Raw genomic sequence first — 21,272 nt, forward strand, 5'->3', positions numbered from 1 at the left:
AAATCATCCAATTCTCTTTTGAATGATTTAACTTACCAAGGCTTATTCTAGATTTTATATATTGGCACTTCTATGTATTTCATATTTCCTCTCTTCTCAAAGCCTCTGCACAACCTCACATTGACTAAGCAGTATGAGATACATTGTGGTCCTCAGATTCTAACATTATTGATTAGCCACCAGTTCAGCATTGTTTTAACATTTAGTTGGTGCTTAACAGATGATTAACAAAATTTGTTTGGTAAGGAATGGGTTGTAATTTCTATCGCCCTGTGGTATTGGAGGTTGTGAGTAAATAAATAAATGCATAACTAATATGAAGTTTGGTGGCAAACATCAGCATTAATAATGAAAAATTTGCATAATTTTATTGTTTTATTAATTTCTGTGTTCTTCTAGATTCCAAAATGCTGATTGCACTGTGCAAAAGGTGAACATTGGAAGAGGCAATTTTAGGTGAATGGACTTTCCTCTTTGAAGGCAAATATTTAACCTCTACTTACCACTCAACACCTGAGAAAAAAATCTTAAAACTTGGTGGGTAAGGAATTGTAGCCATTAAGCCACATTTTGCTGTGTTGCCACACTCTGGAAAACTACCTTTCAACAGCGTCATAATTACATATTCTACAAGCAAAAAAAAGTGCCATGTTTTCAGAACAATGACACTTCTATTCCTTTTTGTTTGCTTCATTTGCTGACTTGCGTGTGAAACATTTCTGGAAATCAGCATTTTTAAAAATGCCAACATTACAAAAAGCATGCTCCAGCTAGATTGGATATACTGAAAAGATTGAGCTGTACTTTATTATATACATCGAGAGCAGTGGTTCTCATATTTTTGGTCAATGATACTCTTAAATCAATAATTAATCATGAACACCTCAATCTAGATTATACTGTGTCAATGTTATGCAACGAGTTTCTTGTATGGAATCAGGTATTTACTAACATATCTGAAATGGATGTGCCTGCTTTTCACTGTCTATTCTTGATGTGATGTTTGACAATGACAGTAATGAATCATTCTCAATTCTAGAAGGCAAACTTAGATTCTACTGGTCTCTCTTTCAGCTTAATTACTACCTCTCTCAAATGAAGATGAGTTAATCTTGGTACCTGTAAGTTTACCCAGTGATCTTCATGATACTCGCAGCAGTTTTCTATATGTGCTTCTCTTTGCTTTGGACATGGGAGGCACTCCAATCCCATTTGGCTTCAAGTCCATTTCTGGCCAGTGTCTATTTGCATACTTTCAACCACAACAACCCCTTAAACATGGGACCTTGAATGGTGATCCATGTTGCTCACATATAAGCCTTTTTCAATTCCATATGCATTTTCACATTAATTCTTAGACTCCCAGAACGTATTTATGTATTCTTTATGAATACAGATTAAGAACCACTATTTCAGGTCAGAAAAGAGACAATAAATAAAATGTCAACCTCTTTCTCCCCTAGGCAGTGATGATGAGGTCTAAAGCAGAGACCAAATGTCTCTCCTCAGAGGAAATACAAAATTCAAGCACATGGAATACTGTAAATTGAGGATAGCAAGTACAGCCTGTATTATGTTTATTAGCTAGGAATATAAATTGTCAAAATGAAGATGAAAAGGAGACCTTTAGGGTGACCCCCTCTCCTGCTGAGGGAAATGCTTAGTTCTTACACAGTGCTTAGAAATTGCAGTTTTTCTCTCCCCAAACTTCTCCTCTTGGTTAACTATAATATTATATGCATTAATATTCCTGTGATATATTTCCCAATGGTGTTTGCTTTACTTAATTTGTTCAGCCATGGGACCTACTCATTGCCAAACCTGATGCAAAAGGACATTGGGTTCTTAAGAGAAATAAGGCCTTTGCTGTCACACTTATGTGTTATAAAGATGCTTCATATTTAACTTTTCTTGGAGGACTTACATTTTGAAGGATTGTGGAAAATGGATTGTTTTCAAGTTCTATGGAAATACCTGGAGTGAATTTCATTGAAAGAGGTCATTGGTTGGTCACAGTGGGGTTGGGAATTTGTTTAGACAAGGCTTCCAGGAAATTCATAAAACCGGTGATAATTTTTGCTTTGCTGTAGACCCTTGGAGAATGTGTTTGAACAATGATGGGGTGGAGACTGCCTTGGTGTTTGGGATTAGTTGAAGAAGGGGCCTGTGTGGAAGGGCTATCTAGATCTGAAAAACTCTCTTGTTGAGTTCAGAGTGAAACATATTTTGCATTTTTGAAAGAGCGATTGAAAGCATTTATCAACATTATACATCCTGAGCAAGCTGTGTCTACCTAGACTCCTGAGGTTATAATGCACGATTAGTGACTTGACCACACATGTCAGAACATCAGAATAACAGATCTTGGAACATTTTCTTTTTTTTGTCTTCAAGAATAATTCTAATCGCCAGGAAGGTAGTTTTTGAGTAGACCTCCACAGAGAGATATCTGTGTTTTTTTAAACTCTTTTCCTGAAGAGTTTGTGTGTGTGTGTGTGTGTGTGTGTTTGTGTGAGAGAGAGAGAGAGACCTAGGCTATTTAGAGGGATAATTATCTGTATTTCCATATCACAACCTGCGTACATTAACCAGTTGTTGATCTTCCTTTGAACCTTATTTTGAATGAACCTAATAATGTAGTGAACAATTACATTATTAAAGAAACCTGGTTTATAGATCATTTTATTTGAAACCTGACTTAAATGAGGTATTTAATGGGCCACCTTGGTAACTGGGAGAAGTATTTTTCCTTCATGTTGTGATCTGTGAAACTAGAACAACAGTGCATTCCTCCATCCTGTTGTAGCAAATTAACTTGTTCAATTGAACGTGGGATCTTTGCAGTTTATGTGGTTCATGCAGGAACATGTCCTTACCCACCAATGGATTTAACCAAGTTTCAAATCTCAATCTTCCACTAGTCTTTTATACTTCAATTTTATTTTAGTCCTACTTAAATCATTTTCAAATGACCACCTTACTCTACAGGCAGGACAGGCAGATTAACCAATGCTTTTACCACACCACCAGGAGACTTGGGAGATTGATTTGATCTTTGAATTATCTTCTGTCATTTTTCTTGGCTGTCTCAGATCCGTCTACTATAGGAATACATATGGGACTGATACCCCAAAGTCTTTTTCTATCACTAAAGCAGCAGCATATTAGGATTCTTCGCCATTGATATCCACCACTGTAAACCGCATCCCAAATTTCCAGAAAGTCTGAGGATCGCTCACGGTTAGCAGTCCATAAATGCACAAGTGCAAAAGAGGTGCACCAAGTTGAAGAGAAATTATGGCAGCGTCCACACTGTGGGATAGTGAAGTCTTAAGCCCTGCAAAATATTTAGGAAAATTTGAACTGTTGTGGGATTGATTACATCTGCCAACCTCCCAAAAGGCATAGATTCTTTGAGCTTTGAACAGAATTGTCATCATAAGTCTTCCAAAATTGCCAGCAAATCTGAGGCGGGTGGGTGGAAGTGACAGTGCCTCCTCCTCCTCCTCAAAGATCTCCTCTCCATGAGATATTTTACCTTTGTGTATTGTTGCCTGTTGAACTTGGAAGTTGACTGGACAGTTCTAATATGAAGATGTATATCCTGATAGTCATATAGATACTTTGATGAAATGAGGTTTGGGACAATTAAAAGGAAGGTTTACAAAATTAATGAGAATGCAGTAATATGGAAATGTCATTGCAGAAGATAGTTTTACATAACCTTAATACAAAATGCAAGTCATGGAGAATTTTTTGTTTTAAAAATTGCTTTCCATATATAACCTTATGTCTCCTGAGGCACTGAGTCATGCTGGATTACTGCACCACAGAAATCTTCCATTCTGTCTTATCTCATCAAAGCAGTTATTTTTCACAATGTGAGCTCAGACAGAGTATTGATAAACTGCATGAACTGGGGAAAATGTTTCTGCTTTTCTTTCTGAAACAAAACATATAAATGCTTCAAGAAAGTTAATGTACTCTGTTCAAAAGTCAGTATTTATTTACGTGAAGAAATATTTCATACTTTACCTACTCTCAGATCCATAAAATAATTGCAGGCATAAATTTACGCTTGCTCATAGTGGTTAGTGGTTCCTGATAGTGAGCACCAGACATGTGTGTAATTTGTTCCAGATTCACTTGTTCCAGCCTAACCAACTAGGAATATTGGATGAGAATCAACAATGCTCTGTCTTCTGACTTTGAAAATGATTCTTTGACAACTTTTGTGCACCAAGCATTCATAATATTTTTGAGGAAGGAAACAACTGGAAAGCAGATGAGGTTTTTGTCCCGTTTGTGAAGTGTTGTGAACAGATGGCGAATGCACTAGATATTTGCATTTGAACAAACATTCTAATCAGTTGGTAAAATTGCCACATGTGTCAACTGAAGGTTTGTGTGAAGATGTAATCTGCAAATATTTCTGTTTATTCAAAGTTTGTGAGAAGATTTGTAGCTCGGGTGCTCGTTGCTGTGGTTCTGTTCGCCGAGCTGGAAGTTTTTGTTGCAAACGTTTCGTCCCCTGTCTAGGTGACATCCTCAGTGCTTGGGAGCCTCCTGTGAAGCGCTTCTGTGGTGTTTCCTCCGGCATTTATAGTGGCCTGTCCCTGCCGCTTCCGGTTGTCAGTTTCAGCTGTCCGCTGTAGTGGCCGGTATATTGGGTCCAGGTCTATGTTTTTGTTGATGGAGTTTGTGGATGAGTGCCATGCTTCTAGGAATTCCCTGGCTGTTCTTTGTTTCGCTTGCCCTATAATGGTAGTGTTGTCCCAGTCAAATTCATGTTGCTTGTCGTCTGCGTGTGTGGCTACTAAGGATAGCTGGTTGTGTCGTTTCGTGGCTAGTTGATGTTCGTGGATGCGGATCATTCGCTGTCTTCCTGTCTGTCCTATATAGTGTTTTGTGCAGTCCTTGCATGGGATTTTGTACACTACATTAGTTTTGCTCATGCTGGGTATCGGGTCCTTCGTTTTGGTGAGTTGTTGTCTGAGAGTGGCTGTTGGTTTGTGTGCTGTTATAAGTCCTATACAAGGTATTCGCAAAAAACGGATATCCGCGCAATTTCATCAACAGATGCCTAAGGGAAAGACAACAGAACGAGGACATGCCGCAACACAAAGGTCTAGCCACACTACCATACATCAAGAACATCTCTGAAATGACAGCCAGACTACTGCGAGCACTAGGACTTATAACAGCACACAAACCAACAGCCCCACTCAGACAACAACTCACCAAAACGAATGACCCGATACCCAGCATGAGCAAAACTAATGTAGTGTACAAAATCCCATGCAAGGACTGCACAAAACACTATATAGGACAAACAGGAAGACAGCTAACGATCCGCATCCACGAAAATCAACTAGCCACGAAACGACACAACCAGCTATCCTTCGTAGCCACACACGCAGACCACAAGCAACATGAATTTGACTGGGACAACACTACCATTATAGGGCAAGCGAAACAAAGAACAGCCAGGGAATTCCTAGAAGCATGGCACTCATCCACAAACTCCATCAACAAACACATAGACCTGGACCCAATATACCGGCCACTACAGCGAACAGCTGAAACTGACAACCGGAAGCGGCAGGGACAGGCCACTATAAATGCCGGAGGAAACACCACAGAAGCGCTTCACAGGAGGCTCCCAAGCACTGAGGATGTCACCTAGACGGGGGACGAAACGTTTGCAACAAAAACTTCCAGCTCGGCGAACAGAACCACAGCATTTCTGTTTATTCAAATATCATTGTTAGTACCTTGTTTACTAAACTTAAGTTACATGATATTCTGTTTTATGCTATGTAAACATAAGTCCTTGCAGCAATGGTAAATTATATGTATAATTGTTGTTGATAAAACAAGTTTTCTCAATATTTTATAACTTTATAATATCCTAATCCAGGTAAACTTCTTTAACTGATGGGGCATATGTATGCTATCAAATATCCATATTTATACGTATGCACATCGGCAAACATATCTTATCAATTTTTGCTATTCTAAATTCTAAATTATCCAAATGATTTTATTAAAATTGAAATCGCCTGATTCAATTTATCGCACTGTAATTAATTCCTCTGTCCTCATTAGAAGCACTGCAGTATCAGCACTGGGTGTAATTACAACATGACAAGATCAGGTAGGAAGTTACCACTATAAATCTTGACAGATGAATTTATAAAAGAAGCACATAAAATAGGACAGAAGGTATGACTTTTAACTGATGAAATATACCTAATTATTTCCACATCTAATTCCAACGCCTCAAATCTACACTTGATTTTAGACTACATGTTCAGCTTATATGAGAAGCCTATTAAAATCCTACATTTGCGTACACTCCATGTCAACAGTTCAGTTATAAGTTGTGATGTCCTAAATTATGATGGGAAGTGTCATCGTAAGCCCATCATTCCATCATTATACAGTACTTGGGAAAAGGTGTGATTTATGCAATGAGATATTCATTCAGACAATTTTTATCATAGATATGGGAAAAAAATTATCACAAAAACATTAAAATAAGGCCATTATGTGCAGCTTTAAAACTTGTGTTAATGTCTGCGCATGTTTGACCAAATATCTCTGCCTTCTAAATTCAGGACTTCATTTGGCCTTGAAACCCATTTGCAGTGCCACGGGAGATTGATATGTCCATGGGAATGTATACATATGTACACATGTATGTATATAACATGCTTATAATATATGAACACACACATATACATACTATAAATTGTCAACAGAAATCAATGTTCACTCTACAATAAAGAATCCAATAAATAAACTAAGGTTTGTAAGATGCTTGATTTTGTTGCAATACAGAGACACGAAAGAAGTTGTCAATTGTCAAACAAAAAGAGCTGAAACTTATAAGACCTGAATGATGTGGACTTTGGGAAGAAATCTTAGAGAATTGTGTAAGAAGTCCAATGAGGCCTTTCTTGATGTTGGGAACAACTAATTGCACTTTCCAACAGAGTTCCAGATGTCGAAACAAGATACTCACTAGTGAGAGGTCTATTAATGGGGATTATCACTTATTATAATCATCATTAATTTCAAATTCAGCTCTTTAATACACAGCTTCCTATTCTACCACAGAACAAATAAAAAACTAGACACCAATGATTCCCAACATGAAAATCTCAGCGGGAACCTGGCAATTTCAATTAGCTGCTTATCCTCTGGACTACTATCTTGGAGACCCGGCACCAACATCTTTAGGCATATTCCTGGTCAATGACCACCTTGTGCTTATCTGGATGCTTGCAGCTTTGCTGTTTGGCCTTTCTGTATTTTTCCCCCGAATCTAAATGTTCATAGGACTGCTGTATTGCTTTGCTATTTAACACTGAGACAAAGCCATGGTTAAGACTGCACTGACCCGGGTAGCAGCCTCAGTCCAGGCTGGCAGGATTTGGAGTTGCAGCCTTCTCTTGCAGTTCTCAGGGAAGGGACTAGTCCACCTCTGCACCACCGTGGTCCACCAGGACATTGAAATTGAAATTGCCAGTCTCCCTTATTTGCCATGCTATCTGGGAGTGTGTACTGCAGGACAGCTTCAAGCGTGTCAGTGTTTGTCCAAGGCTTGGCCTCCTCCATTGCCAAAACAAACCACAGCGCCTATTGGAGGAACAAAACCTTATCTTCCACCTGGGCACCCTACAGCCCGGAGGACTCAACATTGAGTTCTCCAATTTTAAATAACCTCTTTTCCCATCGCAACTCCCTTCACTGCCCCTCTCCCTCATTGCCACTGCTCCCTGCTACCAACCAGACTCATTCTTCCCATTGACCAACTAGGTATACCCTCTACCTGTCTTCACCTATCCCCACTTCATCACCCTGCCTCTGCCTCCCCCTTTTATGTGCAGCTCCCCCCACACCCACACCCAGTTTACACCTGAAACAGGACATCTACACCTCCTGATGCTGCCTGGCTTGCTGTGTTCTTCCAGCCTCCTGCCTATCTACAGTGTTTGTCCAAGGGCATAGCAGCATTTGAAGTTTGGCGCCAACATCAGGGATATAGGTTCAGGATATTTGGCCAGTGGTGAGTCTTCAGGCTGTGGTGAGTGGGAGAATCCAGCTAACACCAGACAAAAGGAATGCCATAGGAGTGGCGTTAATGGTTAATGTCACAAGTTTAGATGATAGCGCAAGAAAACTCACCATGCCTTATGGAGAGAAATCCTCTATGGTACACAATGAATATGACACTTTGCCAAAATATTGTAACATTCAGCCCATAAACAAAAAAAAACATTCAGATAAAAGATGCAAATAGTTGTAAAAACAAAGTTGCATTTTTGACTTCACTTCAGCTTTGATGAAGAGTCATCTAATCGCGAAACGTTAGTTTGCTTTCTCTGCATGGATGCTCTCTGACCCATTGTGATCTCCAGCATTTGTTGTTTTCAGTACAGATTCCATCATCTGCAGTAATTTGTTCCTACGTTCTTGCATTTGTGAGTGCCTTTCACATTCTCAGGATGCCCCTACTTGCATCATAGTCAAGTCAGTACTTTTGAGGCATATTCACTTTTATAATATAGCACATATATGTAATAATGGAAAACAGAATATGTCACAGAGAAATAAAATCTTCAACAAACACAGAGAATGCTGGAGAAATTCAGCAGGTTTGGCAGCATCTGTGGGGAGTGAAACAGTTAACATTTCTTGATCATTCTGACTTCTTCAGAACTTAAAATCTTTGTGTTAATATTGCCCATATGATGAAAGGCTACACTAATGAATAAGTACTGATTGATATATCTACAAACTAGTGAGCTGCGAGTGAAAAACAGCTTACTTCTAAGGAGAGTATTTTTAAATGGTTTGAGGAGGAACCTAGAAAGCATGGAACATTTGAAGATTAGGAGAGAGTATGGAACTCCTGAAATGTACTGAATTATTTTATGTTTTACATGGTGTATTGCAACAGTTTTTTTCATGCACAATTGTGAACAATCTCATTACAGTGCATTCATTAGCAGTACCAAAAAGAATAAGTGTGATCATGTGTCTATAACCAGCTATCTCCAATTGGCAAGGAAATCCCAATGCTTATGACTGAAGTCCAATGTGTACCAGTCTTGAATGAGGTTGCTCAGCACAAACATCATGCTCATGAAGCCTTGCAGCCATTATCCACTTCTGAGACACACAAATATTACACAAACCAAAACTGCTGGAGTGTTGTGTATTCGAGTTTCTCACCACTACATCAGCAATCCATCAGCCAGCCCTGTTGCTCAAAGTGGTTTCTTAGAGGGTCACCTACTCAAACTACCAATGTAGAGTTAGCACAATTGGTCAGGCTCTGTAACCCTAAACCTTTTTAGTTTTGATGGGGAAGTATGTGAACACTCTCCGTTTACCAATGTAAGGAAATAAGATTTAAGATGGCTTCCACACTGCATGAAGGAATTGGCAAAAACGCAACAATCCATGCCTTGTGGCATGGTGTAATTTATCAGAATAATCAACTGGCATCTCTACAGCAGCTATCTCTATAGGTTTGCTTTGCTGTTCTCTAGCTAAGCATTTAGAATAGAATATCCTTTATTGTCATGTGTACTCCAGTGCAGAAGTACAGGAGTACAGTGAAAAGCTTTTTTATAATGGCTGCCTCTAATGGCACCATCTTAGGTACAAGTATTTAGGTACAAATCTTGGATACAGAAGAGGAATAAAAGGAAAAGTAGTAACATTACTTAGTGTCTAAAAATAAGTCAGAAATAAGATCGTTATAAACAGTTAAAGAATTGACATTACAGTCTGGTAAAGAATTTCAGATCATTTGCGTGCTAAGTGATTCAATTTCTTGCAGTTCGAGCACTGTGTGATAAGTAGCGAAACAGCGGTCACAACTCCTTAAGTTTTAAGAAAGCTACGAATAAGGATAAATCAGGATGTTGTGGCAAGGTACTAAATTGGGGGAGGGCAAATTATGTCAGTTTTAGGCAGGAGCTAGGGAGTGTTAATTGGGAGGAGCTATTATCAGGAAATTCCATGTTTGACATCTGGGAATTGTTTATAGACCAGCTGACAAGAGTTCAAGACTGACATGTTCCAATCAGGAGGAAGGACAAGGAAGGCAAGGTAAGGGGCCGTTGGATAACGAGGAAGGTTGTGAATTTATTCAAAAGGAAAACAGAAGCATATGTTAGGTATAGGAAGCTAAAATCAGACGGGGCTTTTCAGGACTACAAAGAAAGCAGGAAAGAATTCAAATAAGAAATTTGGAGAGCAAGAAGGGGCCATGAAATGATCTTGACAAGTAGGGTTGAAGAGAATCCTAAGGCATTCAATACAAACATTAAAAATAAGAGGATAATTAGGGAGAAGGTAGGGCCACTCAAGGATAAAGGAGGGAACTTGGCAGTGGATGTGGGTGAGATCCTAAATGAGTACTTTGCATCATTCACTTCAGAGAAGGGCATGGAAATAGTGAGATTAGTGTGAAATGTGCTAATATGCTATGGCATTTTGAGATCAAGAAAGAAGTGGCATTTGGTATCTTGAAGAATATTAAGGTGGATAAGTCCCCAGGGCCCAATGGTATCTACCCCACATTATTGAGAGAGGCAAGAAGGGAGACTGCTGGGGCCTTGACCAAGATCTTCATTTCCTAGTTGGCTACTGGAGAGGTCTTGGAGGACTGACGAGCAGCTAATATTATTCTTCTGTTCAAGAAGGGATATAGGGATATTCCAGGAAACTAGGCCAGTGAGTCTCCCATTGGTGATTGGGTGCTATTGGAGAGAATTCTTACAATTTATGTGCATTTATGGTCTAATTCAGGACAGTTAGCATGGCTTTGTGCAGGTAGGTCATATACTAAATTGAATGAATTTTTCAAAGAGATGACAATGTGATCGATGGGTTTGGAGCAGTGAATGTTGTCTACATGGATTTTAGTAAGGCTTTCAACAACTTGCCTTATGAAAAGCTCATCCAGACGATTAAGATGCAAGGGATCCATGGTGACTTGGCCGCATGGATTCAGAATTGATTTGCCCATAGAAAACATAGGGCAGTGGAGGATGGGTGTTTTTTAAGCTGGAGGTTTGTGATTCTGCAGGCATCCATAGTGGGACCTCTGCTGTTTGTGATATATATAAATGACTTGGATGAAAATGTAGATGGTGTGTTAGTAAGTTTGCAGATGATACAAAGATCAGTGGAGTTGTGGATAGTGTAGAAGGTTGTCAAAGGATACAGCGGGCTATAGATTCAGTTGCAGATGTGGATGGAGAAATGGCAGATGGAGTTTAATCCAGGTAAATATGAGATGCTGCACTTTGGGAGATTATATATTCAGGAAAAGTATACAGTTTATGGCAGGACCCTGAACAGCATTGATTTACAGAGGGATCATGTGGTTCAAGTCCATAGCTCCCTGAAAGTGGCCATGCAAGTAAATAGGGTGATAAAGAAGATGTATGGCATGTTTGCCTTTATTGGTTGGGGAATTGAGTACAAGAGTCAGGATGTCATGTTGCAGTCTTATATGATTTTGGTCAGGCCACACTTAGAGTATTGTGCTTAATTCTGGTCGCCACATTATAGGAAGTATATGGAGGCTTTGGAGAGGGTGCAGAAGAGGTTTACCAGGATGCTGCCTGGCTTAGAGAGTATAAGCTGTAAGGAGAGGCTAGAAAAAGTCAGGTAGTTTTCTCTGGAGTGGCGGAGGCTGAGGGGAGACCTGATCGAAGTCCAAAAGGTTATGAGATGCACAGGTAAGGTTGATGGTCAGAATCTTTTCCCCAGAGTTGGAATGTCTAACACTCGGCAACATGCATTTAAGGTGAGAGGGGGGAAATTCAAAGGAGGTGTGAGGGGCAAGTTTTTACACAGAGAGTGGTAGGAGACTGGAACATGCTGCCGGTGGTGGTGGTGGAGGCAGGTACGATAGGGGCATTTATAAGACTTTTAGATAAGTACGTGAATATGCAAGTAATGGAGGGATATGGACCAAGGGCAGGTAGAAGGGGTTAGTTTAAATTGGTGTCATGTTCAGCACAACTGTGGGCTGAAGGGCCCATTCCTATGCTGAATTGTTCTATGGTCTTTGTTCTAAATGAAAGGTAACTTGTGGTGATTTACCCACAACAGTTGCTTGACATACTTCCTTTTCTCCTACAATATTTATGTCCTGTCTTCTGAACTGGACTTTGTAGTGGTGCAGTGATAATATCCCTACCATCTGAGCTAGGAGGCCTGAGTTCAAGTCCCACCTTTTGCAGAGGTGTGTCATAACATCTCTAAATACATTGATTAGAAAATGCCTATTAAGCTGTATATGGTGATAATATGGCTGAGGAGTCAAAGGATTCGGGCGACAGTCTCTAAGGGAGTATATACCAACTAGTTCAGGTTTTAACCCCTCTTAGACTTCAACAGCTTCCTCCTTGAAGGTCTTGTGCCATCCCCACCACTGGTTTCAAATCCCATCTGCTCTGGATGTTAAAATTCAACCATAAAATTGATTGAAAATAATTACTAGGATGAATGAATAAGAAATACAGAAATGTCTTAAAAGTATTTTGATCTCAGCATGATTCACAAAAAGGTTTGGAAACTCGAAGAATCTGCAGTCCTTTTGAACAACAAGCTTGTCGATTACATTGCAGTAATTCAGTGTGATGAAGGCGAAACCTCTTTAGTTCATGCTCTGTCCATCTGTCGTCACCTCAGCCATTGTGATCTTGTCAATCTTTTCAAACTAAACACAGAGTCATGGAGATGTGCAGCATGGAAACAGACCCTTCAATCCAACTTGTCCATGCCGGCCAGATATCATAAATTAATCTAGTCCTATTTGGCACATTCCTATTCATATACCAATCCAGATGCTTTTAAATAATTTAATTGTACCAGCCTCCATCACTTCCTCTGGCAGCTCATTCCATACACGCATCATCCTCTCTGTGAAAAAGTTGACCTTTAGTTCTCTTTTAAATGCTTTCCCTCTTACTTTAAACCTATGTCCTCTAGTTTTGGATTCCCCTACCTGGGGAAAAGACCTTGACTATTCACCCTACTCATACTCCATTTGATTTTATAAACCTCTACGAGGTCACCCCTCAGTCTCTGATACTCCAGAGAAAATAGCCCCAGCTTATTCAGCCTCTCCCTGTAGCTCAAACCCTCCAACCCTGGCAAATATCGTGTAAACCTTCTCTGAACCCTTTCAAGTTTCACAAGATCTTCCCTATAGCAAAGAGACCAGAATTGAACACAGTATTCCAAAAGTGGCCTAAACAACTGCAACATGACCTTCCAACGTCTGCACTCAATGCACTGACCAATAAAGACAAGCATACCAAACAACTTCTTCATCATCCTGTCTACCTGTAACTCCACTTTCAAGGAGTAAAGAACTTGCACTCCAATGTCCCTTTGTTTGGCAACACTCCCCAGGACCTTACCATTAATGCCCTGACATGCCTTTCCAAAGTGTAGCACCTCATATTTATCAAGAATAAACTCTATGTGCCACTCCTTGGCCCATTGACCCATCTGATCCCTTTGTACTCTGAGGTAACCTTCTTTGCTGTCCACAATGCTATCAGTTTTGGTAAGATCTGCAAATTTATTGAGCGTATCTCCTATATTCACATCTAAATCATTGATATAAATGATGAAAAGCAGTGAGCCCAGCACTGATCCTTGCAACACACTATTGGTCACAGGTCTACACTCCACACTGGTTATTCCTTATCACCTTTCTTAAATAATGGCACCACATTAGCCAACCTCCAGTCTTACGGCACCTCACACAAGGCAGTTGATGATAACAAATATCTCAGCAAGGGGCCCAACAATTTCTTCTCCAACTTCCCATAAAATTCTGGGCACATTTAATTAGATCCTTGGGATTTATCTACCTTTATGCATCTTTAAATACCTCCAGCACCTTTTCTTCTGTAATATGAACATCTTCAGGACATTATTATTTATTTCCCCAGGTTCACTAACTTCCATGCCCTTCTCCACAGTAGTCATGATTTGGAGATGCCAGTGTTGGACTGGGATGAGAAGTATTTGTTTAGTATCTCACCCATCTTTAATGGTTCTACACGTAAATGCCCTTGTTGATCTTTAAGGGGCCCTACATCTCCCTAATTACTCTTTTGCTCGTAATGTATTTGTGGAATTTCTTTAGATTCTCCTTAAGCTTATTCATCAAAGTTATCTCATGTCCTTTTTTTGCCCTCCTGATTTCCCACTAATGGATGCTCCTACTGTCCTTATACTCCTCTAGGGATTCACTTGATTGCAGCTGTTTATATCTGACATATGCCTTCCTTTTCTTCATCAGAATCTCAATTTCTCTAGTCATTCAGCATTCCCTACACCTACCAGCCTCACCGTTCTTACCAACAGGAACATACTCTCGCTGAACTCTCAGTACCTCACTTTTGAAAGCTTTACACTTTCCAACCATCCTTTTAGCTGCGAACAGCCTTCCTGAATCCACTTTTTAAAGTTGCTGCCTAATACCATCAAAATTGGTCTTATTCCAACTTAGAATTTTAACTTTTAGAGCAGGTCTATCCTTTTTCATAACTATTTTAAACTAATAGAATTATGATCACTTGCCCCAAAGAGCTCCCCCACTGATCCCTCAGTCACTTGCCATTTTTATTTCCCAATAGAAGGTTAAGTATTGCTCCTTGTTCAGTAGGCATATTCACTTTGTGAATAAGAAAATTTTCTTGTGTGCATTTAACCTCTCCATCCAAGCCCTTAACACAATGGCAGCCCCAGTCTATGTTTTGAAAATTAAAATCCTCTATTATTACAACCTTATTTTTCTTACAGATATCTGAGATATCCTTACATATATGTTTCTTAATTTCCTTTTGATTATTCAAGGCCTATATTACAATCCAAATAAGGTGGTCATCTCTGTCTTATTTCTCAGTTCTACCATATAACGTCATTGGATATTCTCCCAGAACTTCCTTCCTAAATTCAACCATAATGTTAGCTCTAACCAAAAATGTCACACCCAATCCTCTCTTGCCTCCCTTTCTTTTCTTCTTACAGCATCTATACCCTGGAACATTAAGATGCCAGTCCTGCTCTGTCTTGAGCCACATTTCTGTAATAACTATGACAAACTATGTTTCCATGCCCTAAGTTCATCTGCCTTATCTGTCAGGCCTCTTGCATTGAAATAAATGCAGTTTAATTTATCAGTCTTACCTCATTCTCTGCTGTGTTAATGCCTGTCTTGACTATTTTACTTGCTCCCCTTATCTACTGAACTAGCCTCAGACATCTCTTTTCTGAATATCTTTTTGCCCCCTCACCTACTCCATTAGATTAAGGCATCCTGGGTGGCACAAGCAAATTTCCCTGACAGGATATTGATCCTCTTCCAATTCAAGTGCAACCCATCCTTCTTATAGATGTCACTTCTACCCCAGATGAGATCCTAAAGGTCCAAAAATGTGAATTCTTGCACCTTTAGCTATGCATTCATCTGCCCTCTATTCTGTTCCCACTCTCACTAGCACATGGCACCAGGAGTAATCCAGATATGACTACCCTCAAGGATCTATTTTTCCAAGTGAATCAGTCACTCTGTACTTCTTAAACACCATTAGGAACTTCCAAACACAGCTGAACACCAAGCCCCTGGCTAGCCAATGTAGGATATCTCAACATTGGAACTGGGTAGCAAAGATCACTGAACTGATTTTCCAGTTTTTTTTTCTCTACCTCTGCAAATAACATGTTTTCAATTTTTTTTGTTGATGTATATTTATAAGGGGGAATTTGTAAGGAGAGTAGAGTTTTTGTTAATAATTTTATAGGCTTACATCTGTTTATCTGTAGCTATAGTCTAATTACTTATGCAAAAAGTATTTTTATTATAAAAACCTTGTCCATGCTTTCTATCAGTTGTGGTTTGAGGGTCAGGGACATTGGGTACTGTGTGTGGAGTGTCACAATACCCTGCATGTCAATCCTCTGTATTTCATTTACATACACACCCCAGTCTGCCTGGATACCAACATTTCTCAGTCTCTTATCACTTATACTGTTTCTGGAGTATATTTTTGTGACTGATTATTTTTGCTGTCTGTTGCTGTCTATCAACCAAGCTAAAATCCATGCTAATATATTATCCTCAATCTCATAAGCCCTCGTTTTGTGGAAAAATAGATAAAAGGAAACAGAAGGACATCAGGGTTTATGTGTGCATTGATCTTTGAAAGTGACAGCACATTTTGAGAAAGCATTTTGCAAAGCATTTGTGATCATAGAGGGATTTGGTACAATACTACTTACCATGCAGTAAAAATATGACATCCACTGGTTCACCTTTATGTATCCTGATAGTTACAGCTTCAGATAACAGATTCGTCAAACATAATTTGCCTTCTTATGTTGACTTGCAGAATCAATTAAGTTATAGTGTTGCCTTTATCACTGTTTAGTTCCATTCTACTCTGGTTCTAATCCTTCCCATGGAATTGAAGTTAAGCTCACTTCTAATTTATTGGGTTCTTCAAAGTTTAGAACATAGAACATTACAGCACAGTACAGGCCCTTCGGCCCTCGATGTTGCACCGACCTTTTGTTGCATCATTTATATGATTATGGCTTTTTAAATTCATTCATGGGATGTGGGTGTCGCTGGCTAGGCTAGTATTTATTGCCAATCCCTAGTTGCGCAGAAGGCAGTGAAGAATCAACCACATTGCTGTCAAATTGGAGTCACATGTAAGCCAGATTGGGTAAGGATGGCAGTTTCCTTCCCTAAAGAACATTAGTGAACCAGATAATTTTTCCAACAATGGTTTCATGGTCATCATTTGATTCTTAATTCCAGACTTTTTTTGTTGAATTCAATTTCTGTCATAATTCCTGGGTCTCTTGATCTTATACAACCTTTCTAGAAATTGAATGCATTGTCCTGCTTTCTCCCTAAATCCATAAATACTTTATTTAACTCCTTCGTGAAAATATAAATTCTTTTAGCTGCAATCGCTTTTTGTGACAGAATTGGTGAGGACACTTTTGGATATACTGTACAGTTCTGGTCGCTCTGCTATAAGAAGGACATTGTTAAATTGCAGAGAGTTCAGAAAAGATTTACCAGGTTGTTGTTGGGACTGGTGGATTTGAGTTATAGGGAGAGGTTGGATAGGGTAGGACTTTTTTCATTGGAACATAGAGGGTTGAGGGGTGACCTTATAGAGATTTATAAAATCATGAGGGGCATAGATAAGGTGAATAGCAAAGGTCTTTTCCCTTTGGTGGGGGGAGTTCAAAACAAGGGGGCATATTTTTAATGTGACAGGAGAAAGATTTGAAAGGAACATGAGGGGCAACTTTTTCACACAAAGGGTGATCCCTATGTTAGATGAACTGCCAGGGGAATGATTGATGCAGATAGGGTTACAACATTTAAAGACATTTGAACAGTACATGAATAGGAAATGTTTGGAGAAAGTGAGGACTGCAGATGCTGGAGATCAGAGTCGAGAGTGTGGTGCTGGAAAAGCATAGCAGGTCAGGCAGCATCCGAGGAGCAGGAGAGCCGATGTTTCGGGCATAAGTCCTTCATTATGTCTGAAACACCAATTCTTCTGGTCTTTGGATGCTGCCTGACCTTCTGTGCTTTTCCAGCACCACACTCTCGAATAAAAAGGTTGCCAAACGCAGGCAAGTTTAAACTTGGTTGGCATGGACAAGTTGGACCAAAGGGTCCGTTTCCATGCTGTATGACTCTATGATTCTAATTCAACAGGCTCACCACTCTCAGGGTGAAGAAAATTCTCTTCATCGCATCCAAAATGGTCTACCTAGTTTCCTTGGACTGTAATCTCTGGTGCTGGATTCCCTGGTTACTGGAAACATCCTTTCTGCCTTTACCCTAGTAAGTCCTGTTAAAATTTTATAAGTTTCTATGAGATAACCTCTTCCCCCACAATTCTTCTAAGCTTCAGTGAATATAGTCCAACCGAGCCAGTCTGTCTTCATTTAAGTCAATCCTACCACCCCAGGCATCAGCCCGGTAAACCTTTTGTTGCACTCTTTCATAGCCACAAAATCCTTCCTGCGATAGGAGACCAAAACTGCATACAAGACCATATACAACTGCAGAAAGACATCCCTACTCCTGTACATGAATTTTCTTGCTATAATGGCCAACATACCATTTGCCTTCTTCACTGCCTGCTGCGCTGCCATGCTTTCAGTGACTAATGTACAAGGATACCCAGGTGGTGTTGCAACTTCCCCTTTACTAATTAATTGCCATTCCAGTGATAATCTGCAGTCCTGCTTTTTCTCCCAAATTGGGTAACCTCACATTTATTTACATAAAACTTTGTTGGGCATACATTTGCTCTGCAAACCTCCTCCTCTATTTTTCTCATAAGCCTATTTACACAAATAGTGTAATCACAACCTTTTTACTTCCCAAAGCCAACCAAATGGATTTTCTCCTTACTCCAGTAAAAAAATTATTTCCCAACATTCAATTGTTCTCTAATCTGTTCTGCAAACACATCTTCCTATGTTTTCTTGGCTATCTTTTCTGAACATTTTCGGTATTCTAGAACTGAATTTTACTGGACACCATATTCTCCTGGCCAATATGTTAGTCAGGAGGCTGCTGACAAGGTGTTCTCAGCCCTGCAGTCATTTAGGCCTGAGGGTTAGCTCAGGCCAAGATATTCACACTCATCTGAGGAGGACGGTTCACTTTATAAAGCTGCCATTCCTGAAGAAGGGCTCATGCCCGAAACGTCGATTCTCCTGCTCCTTGGATGCTGCCTGACCTGCTGCGCTTTTCCAGCAACACATTTTCAGCTGCCAACCAATCAAATTGACTGGTAACTCTGTAGTCCCAGAAACACCAGTTTTAAACAGTGGTCACTGACTGGTAGACCCCATTGAGGGATGTGACAGTGCAGTGCCAGATATGAGACGCCAGTGAGCAAGTTCAATGGGGCATGATCTTGAGTCAGGCACAGGGGATTTTCAAAAGAATTTCACCATTAATTTGCCTTACAACAGCTTACTTAATTTTTATTTAGAAAACAAATGGGCTGCCTAATTCATTTTGTTCAGTCATGGGATGTGGGTATCACTGCCTTAGGCCAACATTTATTTCCCATGCCTAATTGCCCTTGAGTGGCTTGCTTGACTATTTCAGAAGACAGTTAAAAATCAACCATAATACTGTGGGTCTGGAGTTACCCATAGACCAGACCAGGTAAGGACAGCAGATTTCTGTCACAAAAGGTGGATTTTTATGACAATCAACAGTGGTTACATGTTCGCCATTATGTTTACTTTTAATTCCAGATACAAATTTCAATATCTGGCATGGGGGGGGGGGGATTTCAAACCCACATCCCCAGAGTATTTTTCAGGGCTCTAAATGACTAGCCCAATGGCATAACTACTATGCCACCACCTTACTTCCTCAGCTGCCCTCTCTTGCGAATAAAATGATGACAGGGTTGGAATGAAGCTCTGGCCATGTAAAGGCCTCAATATGCCACAAGGTTGAATGGACTGCCTGATGTTTGCCTGGACTCCAATAAATGGGAGACAGATTGAAGGTGGATGGAAAGCGCACACACTGCATTTATGACTTTTCTTCTGCCTTCAAGCACACATGAAGGGAACTGTAAAATCCCAGCCCTTGAATATTAGTAGCCAGTTTTGAACATTTTTAAACCACATTTCTGTCCTTGCCATTACATTGCATCCCACACAGCTAATTGTGCTTGTGGCTCATCAGTGTTAATCACCAAATCATGTGTGTTCACAAATGTACATTGTAAATCTGTATTAGCATATGGTCCTTTCTATTTTGCTGTTAAATATGGCACTGTTCATTTGTTTAGTATGATCTAATACTCTCACTCCTTTCTGCACCTTAATACTTCTTTCTACTTCTATATTCTGCGTACTCATTCCCCTTGCAACATTCCAAAGCATACTGTAAAATTTTGGGAATTATGAATGATCAAAACCAATGCATTCACTACCCCTATAGCTATCTATTTTAAATCAATGTCAGGGTGCAGACCTTTGGATTTTGGAATTTGTTGCTTTTAAGACTTCATTTGGTGTTTCAGGCAATTTGAAATGCTAACAATAAGGTTCTACTGACATCAAATTAGATGAAGCTTGTTAAGTGTTTGAGGTATTGCTTGAGGTAGGAATGTTGGAAGGAACATTGAGAACTCACAGCTGTTCTTCACATGCTGTTATGTGAATATTTGTCCATCTAAACAGGCAAATGTTTAAAAATAGTTAACAGCTAACAACTTATCAGGATAATTGAATGATGATGACAATTTGCATTTGTACAGCACTTTTTACCTAGAGAAAAGTCCCAGAGTATTGAACAGATACCAAAAGGAAATGCAGATACTAAGCAAAACAAATAAATAGTTTTACATTTGTTCACAGGATATGGCATTCCAGTTACATCAACATTTATTGCTCATTCCCAATTGCCTTTAAGAAGGTGGTGCTGAATGCAGAGTTCTGAAGATGGGTGGCCGGGGTGGGGGCTGCAAAGTCAGGGTTTAAACAGAATGATAAGTATCTTAAATGCCAGTTCCTGATATTTGCCCCAGACATGGCAGAGAAAGAAAAAATTGGCAACCCACTTTGTGGGCTGGGAGCTGGGATTCCTAGTGGATGGGTGATGCAGAGATGTGACCTCCATTGACCCCAAGAAAGCCAATGGAGGATTGACTCTAGACCACACCAGCCTGGCCTAGGTTTGCTATCTGAATCAGTGCAGTCTCAGTGGCTGGAGGAATGCATAGCAACATAGCTAGCCAAAGTGCCACCATCTTCTCTCCAATGGCTCACAGTCTTTTTGTCTCTGCTATTGCACCCATACCACAGCTTGGTTCTACTGCTCTATATTCCCTCACTCGCTATAACCCTACCCAGTCCCTGACACCACTAAACCTCCATGTCCACTGCCCTGCCTACTCACTCGCTCAGGACACCTCCCCACCTGCACCAACAATAACAGCTGTGTCAAGCACCTTCATCTCCCTGAATAGAAATGTAGAAAATAGGAACAGGATAGGACATTTGGCCCTTTTAACATGCTCCACCATTCAATATGATCATGGTTGAACATCCAAATCAGTACTTTGTTCCTGTTTTCTCCCCATACACTTCAATCCCTTTATCCCTAAGAATTATATCCATCTTGGAACTCCATCTTGGAAACATTC

The 21,272-nt window shown here is 39.9% G+C and overlaps 1 long non-coding RNA gene across 22 annotated transcripts in view; it reads left to right on the top strand.

Annotated features, from left to right (window-relative positions):
- LOC148148538 (uncharacterized) overlaps positions 1–21,272 on the top strand; it is a 418,607-nt gene that overhangs the window by 250,565 nt on the left and 146,770 nt on the right. For 8 of the 22 annotated variants that reach the window (XR_015758884.1, XR_015758875.1, XR_015758877.1 and 5 more), the window contains one exon: positions 400–456. The exons of 4 other annotated variants lie outside the window; for them this stretch is intronic. This is a non-coding gene — a long non-coding RNA (uncharacterized LOC148148538). Of the gene's footprint in view, positions 1–399; positions 542–21,272 lie in introns of all 22 variants that reach the window. 10 more of the 22 variants (XR_015758866.1, XR_015758871.1, XR_015758872.1 and 7 more) reach the window with 3 other exon arrangements.

This window comes from Chiloscyllium plagiosum, unplaced genomic scaffold, assembly GCF_037043375.1.
Source record: "Chiloscyllium plagiosum isolate Xiang-an unplaced genomic scaffold, Cpla_swu_hap1 HiC_scaffold_12, whole genome shotgun sequence".
Taxonomy (NCBI): domain Eukaryota; kingdom Metazoa; phylum Chordata; class Chondrichthyes; order Orectolobiformes; family Hemiscylliidae; genus Chiloscyllium; species Chiloscyllium plagiosum.